Source organism: Penaeus vannamei, chromosome 30 (assembly GCF_042767895.1).
Source record: "Penaeus vannamei isolate JL-2024 chromosome 30, ASM4276789v1, whole genome shotgun sequence".
Lineage (NCBI taxonomy): Eukaryota > Metazoa > Arthropoda > Malacostraca > Decapoda > Penaeidae > Penaeus > Penaeus vannamei.
In genome coordinates this window covers 5,651,589-5,659,088 of record NC_091578.1, presented here as the reverse complement: position 1 = coordinate 5,659,088, position 7,500 = coordinate 5,651,589, and positions in this window count along the sequence as shown.

Below are 7,500 nucleotides of genomic sequence, written 5' to 3'. Positions count from 1 at the left end.
CATTTATCATCTTTATTATTATCTTTACCTTTGCCTCTTCTAATCTACTCTGGATTTCACTATCTCCATTTATCATCATTATTGTTATCCTTACTTTTGCCTCTTCTAAACTACTCTGGATTTCATCATCTATCTCCACTCATCATCTTTATTATCATCCTTACCTCTCCCTCTTCCAAACTCTTCTGGATTTCACCATCTCTCACCTTCTTTGTCAATTCTGCCAATTACACCTACGCTTCGGCAATTGCAAGGTATATTTTCGTTGCAAAGTTGAAGAGAAGATTGTCGAAAGTTAACGAAGATGGTAAACAAGATAAACGAAGTTGAGATACGGGAGTGAAAAAGTTCGTAAAAAATATAAGAGTTTATGATATGTCAGGTGGTGATGGAAAGCAAGTAATAATGATAATAGGAGGTAAAGAAAATTTGATAACGAAGGAGGAAAGAAGGAAAGAAAGAAAGAAAGAAAGAAAGAAAGAAAAAAACAAGGTGAATGATAATAATGATAAGTATCTAGTTATCTTTACATATCGTTGCACATATGTAAAGGAGTTTCAGAATAAATTAAATAAAGTGAAAAAACAAACAAATAAATAAACATTTACATTCATAAGACATCAACAAAAATGGAACAAACATAAACGCAAAAAAGAAAAAAATCACCAAGAAAAAATAGAGAGAGAGAGAAAAAAAAAAAACTAGAAATAAATAAATAAATTGTACAAAAAATAATGAATAATGGAATCAAAGAACATGTTTAAAAAAAGAGGAGACATGGGAGGGAACGCAAAGTGAACAAACAGAAGAACAGCGAGAACAAAAGTAGAACGTAATTCTCGTTCCCCCTTGACATCGACTCCAATCTGCTGGGCACAGATTCCTGATCGGAGGAGGAGGAGGAGGAGGGGGAGGAGAGGGAGGAGAGGGAGGAGGAGGAGGAGGAGGAGAGAGAGGAGGAGGATGGGGAGGATGGGGAGGAGAGGGAGGAGAGGGAGGAGAGGGAGGGAGAGAGAGGAGAGGAGGAGGGGGGAGGGGAGGAGGAGGGGAGGGGTGAATGGGGGGAGGAGGGAGGAGGGAGGAGGGAGGAGGAGGAGGAGGAGAAGAAGAAAGAGAGACAGAGGAAGAAGGAGAAGAAGAAGAAGAAGGGAGGAGGGGTGAATGGGGGGAGGGGAGGAGTGGATGGTGAGGGGGGGGAGGAAGAAAGTCACTCTTCATTAATCATCTCATCTGCATATACCACAATCCCCACCAACAAGCATTATACCAATCCCCTTAAAAAAAAAGCCTCACCAACAACCAAAGCAAGTCCCCTTAAAAGAAAAAAAAGAAAAAAAAAAATATATATATATATATATAATATATATATATATATATATATATATATATATATATATATATATATATATATATATATATATCTTGCCCAGAATTTGGGCCCAGGCCCCTCGCCCCCTCCCCCCCCCCTCGTCGCAGATCGGGTTCTGGGGCGTCGCTCAACCGGACCGGGCTTCGATCGCCTTCCTGACTTGGCTCATTTTGCAGAGTCCCACTGATTCCCCGTCGAGGCTGAGGAGGACGAGGTCGCTCTCTGGGGGGGAGGGGGCGCTGTGTCTCTCTCGCGGCGGTGGGGGGAGGGGAGGAAGGGAGGAGGGAGGGGAGGAGGAGGGGAGGAGGAGGGAGGAGGAGGGAGGGGATGGGGAATGGGGAGGAGGGGAAGAGGGAGGAGGGTAGGAGGAAGGAGGAGGAGTGAGGATTGGGAATGGGAGGAGGGGGAAGAAGAGAGGGAAAGGAGGGGAAGAGGAGTGAGGGGAGGAGGAGGAGGAGGAGGAGGGGAGGAGGAGGAGGGGTGGATGGGGAATGGGTGAGTGAGGGGAAGAGGATGGGGGAGGAGGGAGGAGGGGGAAGGGGAGGAGGACGAGGGGGAAGAAGAGGGAAAAGGAGGGGGAAGCAGGAGGGAGGAGGAGGAGGAGGGAGGGGGGAGGAGTGGGAGGAGGGGAGGAGGAGGGGATGGGGAATGGGGGAGGAGGGGAAGAGGAGGGGGAGGAGGGGGGTGGAGGAGGGGGAGAGGAGGGAGGGAGGGAGGGAGGAGGAAGAGGGGTAGGAGGGGGGAGGGGAGGAGGAGGGGGAAAGGGGGAGGAGGGAAGAGGGGGAGGGGAAGAGGAGGAGGAGGGTGGAGGAGGAGGGAGGAGGAGGAGGAGGGGGAAGAAGGAGGAGGAGGAGGGAGAGGGGGAGGAGGGAGGGAGGGAGGGAGGAGAGGGACGAGGGAGGAGGAGGGGGATGGGAGGGAGGGAGGAGTGTGAGGAGAAGGAGGATGGGGAGGAGGAGGAGGAGGGGAGGAGGGAGGGGATGGAGGGAGAAATGGGGGAGGAGGGGGAAGAGGAGGAGGGAGAGGAGGGAGGAGGAGGGGGAAGGGAGGAGGGAGGAGGAGGAGGAGGAGGAGGAGTAGGGAGGAGGAGGGGGAGGAGGAGGAGGGAGGGGGAGAGGGAGGGAGGAGGAGTGGGGAGAGAGGAGGAGGAGGAGGGGAGGAAGAGGGGTAGGAGGAGGGGAGGGAGGAGGAGGGAGGAGGAGGAGAAGGAGGTGAGGAGGGAGGAGGGAGGAGAGGGAGGAGGGAGGAGTAGGGGAGAAGGAGGAGGAGGGAGGAGAGGGAAGAGGAGGAGGAGGAGGGGGATGGGGAAATGGGGAGGAGGAGGGAGGAGAGGAGGAGGGGGAAGAGGAGGAGGAGGAGGAGAGGGAAGGGAGGGAGGAGGAGGGGGATGGGAGGGGGGAGGGAGGAGGAGGGAGGGGAGGAAGAGGAGAGGAGGAGAAGTAGGGGGGGAGGGAGGAGGGAGGGGAGGAGGAGGGAAGAGGAGGGAGGAGAGGAGGGAGGAGGGGAGAAGGAGGGAGGAGGAGGGGGAGAAGGAGGGAGGAGGGGGAGGGAGGAGGAGGAGGGGAGGGGGGGGAAGAGGAGGAGGGGGAAGGGGAGAAAGAGGAGGGGGAGGAGGGGGCTTAACTTTTGTTATCATGGATAAAATGCCTGTTTTTTTTAGTTATTATTTCTAGTTTTTATGTTGGCTTGGCGGTTGTTTTTGTTGTTGGAATGCCTGTTGGTCTTGTTGACTTGTTATTGTTGACATACCTGTTGTTGTTACTATTGTTGTTGTCTTACCTGTTATTATAGTTGAAGTTGTTATTATTGTTGTTGTTGGCCTACCTGTTATTAGAATTGTCATTATGAACATGAAAGCTGTTATAAGCATAGTAAATATTTCAAGTTTAAGTCTAATATGGTAGGCTTGTAGAATTCAATGCATAAGGAAAATCATCAGTTACGAACTCACTGAATAAACAGCATTAACACCAGCCATTGTCTTCTGGTATTGTTACATGCAAAAGGGAAGTGGTATATTCTGGCATAGGGGGATACATTCTAGCCCTGCCCATACCTAGGGGTATAAACTAGCTTGGCCCAACTTATACCCCTGGTATTAAAACCATCTAGCCTAAAACAGCCCTGGGTATATTCTGGGCATGGGTATAACCTGGGATGTTACGCCGGGTCATATATATGAAGATGCGGACACTATTTATCCCTGAATATACCCTGCTAAGATGGCGGTGTGCAGAAGCCGTCAAATGCGGTATACTTTAGGCAGTGATGTCCAAACATTTTCACCTATTGTACCCATTATTACCTTCCTGTACTGTTCCGCCCCCCGCCCCCGTCCACCATGGCTAAAGAAACTGTTTTAATTAGGATAATGAAAATTATACTAATTATGAAAAGATTGCATTGCAGGGGTGATGGTCAATAAATTAGAATTTAATACACGAATAAAAAAGATGATTTAATAACAAAATGCTTCAAAAATACACTTAAACTTAATGTCAGATGTGAGGCGCGTGTGTTCCTTGTTTGTTCACGTACCCCTATGATCTACGTTGCGGACCCCAGGAGTACGCGGACCCCAGTTTGGACAACACTGTTTTAGGCTAAAGACTTGAAATGGGATCTTGGGTTGATTTCACAGCGGATCAAGAAGATGAACCAAAGAACCAAGATATCGGTTTCATTCAGTTCTATAGCAGCTACAGGTCACGTGAATTAGAAATAGAGCTTATTATAAAAAAAAAGAAAAAAAAATTATAATAATAGTAATAATATACAGCTCCTTAATTGTTATTCGAACAAATATTAGATAACTTTATAATTCAATTGTTTAACTGTCTATCTAATACAACAAATTGATTATCCTTATCTAGCCTTGCACAACAGCAAATTTCACGCCTGATATTCACACATCAATCTCGATTCTACTACAACGGGAAAAGCAACGAACATCATATAAAAAACACATCAAATCAAACCATTCCGACATCTTGATAACCGATACGTATTCTATTAGTATTTACCTACCACATACCTAACAATCAGCACCTAGACAAGCACTCAACAGCCAGGCAACCCTATTTAGCACCACCTTGACCAATTACCACGCTTGTAACTATACTAAAACCCATTGTAGCGACTGAAACAACACGTCTCGCCTAAAGGAGCTGTTTTACTCGATTGACTTCCAGTGTTTGTTCGAATCGGAAGGAGAGAATCCACGTCACTGTTTGCATGTGTGGGTGTTAGTGTGTGGGAGGCCTTTATTGTGCTGGCTAATTGGGAGGTTAGATGAAGGGAGATACGAGAGGAGAGAGGAAGAGGGAGGGAGGGAGGGAGAGGTATAGGGAGGAGAGAGGGAGGATTAGGGAGACGGAGGGGGAAAGGAATAAGGAAAGAAGAGAGAGAGTGGGATGAGAAGAGGAAAGAGTGAAAAATAGGTAGAGGAGAAAAAGAGGGATAGGGAGGAGAGAGAGAGAGAGAGAGAGAGAGAGAGAGAGAGAGAGAGAGAGAGAGAGAGAGAGAGAGAGAGAGAGAGAGAGAGAGAGAGAGAGAGAGAGAGAGACAAGACCTAGAGAGAGAGAGAGAGTAAACAAGACCAAGAGGAATAAATGAAGAAAAAGAACAAACACGTATTTTTCATTTATCAAAAGATTTTTCTTCTGTATGCGGTCACTCATCCCTCTCAGCTGAGTCGGGGTTACGTGTACGTGTGTGGCTGTGCTTATTTGTACACACACATACACGTACGACCTCACACACACACACGTAGTGCCAGTACTGCAGTACGCATGCGTAATTATGTGTGTGCGTATTAATTTCGTTTCTTTATTAGTGTACGTTTGTGTGTGTGTTTTTGAGTACATTGTGTGTATCTATATCTATCTATCGATAGATCTGTCTATTTATTTGTCTATTTATCTACCTGTTATCTATCTGTCTACTTCTCTGTCTATCAACCTATCTACCAACCTAGCTACCTAACTATGAACCTGCCTGCCTACCCACACCGGACGCGGGTAGCGGGGTCTCTCTAAGCTCGTATTAGGCAAACACGGGTTTGTTCTTGCCTCTGATACCACTCAGCGGGCCCGGTACCCTCTGCCCTTCCCGGTAGATCGCGTGCACTGCCGCCGTGCCCTCACACTACCTCCGGGGTACCAAGAAAGCGAAGGGAAATGACCGTCCTCCCGGGAATACACCTCCTTTGATGTTAAACGGAGGGTATGGAAGTTGTACGAGAAACTCCATAAGCCGCCTGTTGTTAAAACCTCGCACGTGAAACTCCCTGTTCTTTTGGGAGGCGTTGTCGATGCAGATGAGAATGAGAATGGCTTTGATCTCGACTGAGGAGGCGGAAATAACAAGTTTAAATGAGGTGAGGAGGAGGCTATGGACGAGCCGATGGGGGGATGGGGGGGGTGGAGGAGGAGAACGTTGTTGTGTTTCTGGTGATGATTGAGGTAAAGAAGTTATAAGAATAGGTATTTACAATAATAATATGAGGAGATATATGTTTACTCTGTATGTGTGTGTGTGAAAGAGAAAGAGAGGGAGAGAGAGAGTGAGAGTGAGAGTAAGAGAGAGAGTAAGAGAGAGAGTAAGAGAGAGAGCGAGAGAGAGCGAGAGAGAGAGAGAGAGAGAGAGAGAGAGAGAGAGAGAGAGAGAGATAGAGAGAGAGAGAGAGCGTGAAAGATAGATATATATAGAGAGAGAAAGCGTGAAAGATAGATATATAGTGAGAGAAAGCGAGAAAGAGGGAGAGTGAAGTGAGAGAAAGAGAGAGAGAGAGAGAGAGAGAGAGAGAGATAGATGAATGAATAGATAGATAGATAGATAGATAGATAGAGAGAGAGAGAGAGAGAGAGAGAGAGAGAGAGAGAGAGAGAGGGAGAAAGAGATAGATAGAAATAAAGAGAGAGACGGACAGGCACAGAGAAAGAGAGAGAGAGAGAGACAGAGAGAAAAGGAAAGAGAGAAACTGGATCAAACAAAAGGACACGAGGTGAAGCCTCGTGCCTGCCTCGTGCGATGAATCAGCAGTTTCAAGAACGATCACCTTTGCCTGTCATGACTTACTCACCTAGTCATGCAACTGTCATACGATACGTAGAAATAAGTCTTTATATCATTACAGGGTTCTAATCTTCCTGGAACACATCGCTGGACACTTACAGTTTCATCAGGCGATTCAATTTACGCCACGCATTGCTTCACCCACAACAACAACAACAATAACAAAAATAACAACATCATCAACAACAACAATAACATTATCAACAACAGTAACATCATCAACAACAAAAACAACAGCAACAACAACAACATCATCATCAAAAACAAGAACAACAACACCATCAACAAGAGTAACAACCTCATCAACAACAACAACAACAACACTACCACCAACAACAACACCACTACCACCACCAACAACAACAACCACAACAAACAACCACCATCACCACCACCACCACCACCACCACCAACAACAACAACAACAACAACATAAACACCACCACCACCACCATAACAACAACACCACCACCACCACCAACAACACCACCACCACCATACGCACCACCAACAACAACAACAACATAAACTGCCACCACCACCACCTACTAACCACCAACCACCACCACCACCAACCACTACCACCAACCAACCACCACCAACCACCACCAACACCAACACCACCACCACCACCACCACCCCCACCACCACCACCACCAACCACAACCACCACCACCACCACCACCACCACCAACCACCACCACCACCACCACCAACCACCACCACCACCACCACCACCACCAACCACCACCACCACCATCAACCACCACCACCATCAACCACCACCACCATCAACCACCACCACCACCACCACCATCAACCACCACCACCACCATCAACCACCACCACCATCATCAACCACCACCATCAACCACCACCACCACCACCACCACCACCAACCACCACCACCACCACCAACCACCACCACCACCACCACCAACCACCACCACCACCACCACCACCACCAACCACCAAAACCACCAAAACCTTAACCCAGACATCCATGAATTTGCGAGCCAGTCACAACAAGCCCGACGGACACAAACACACGCGCT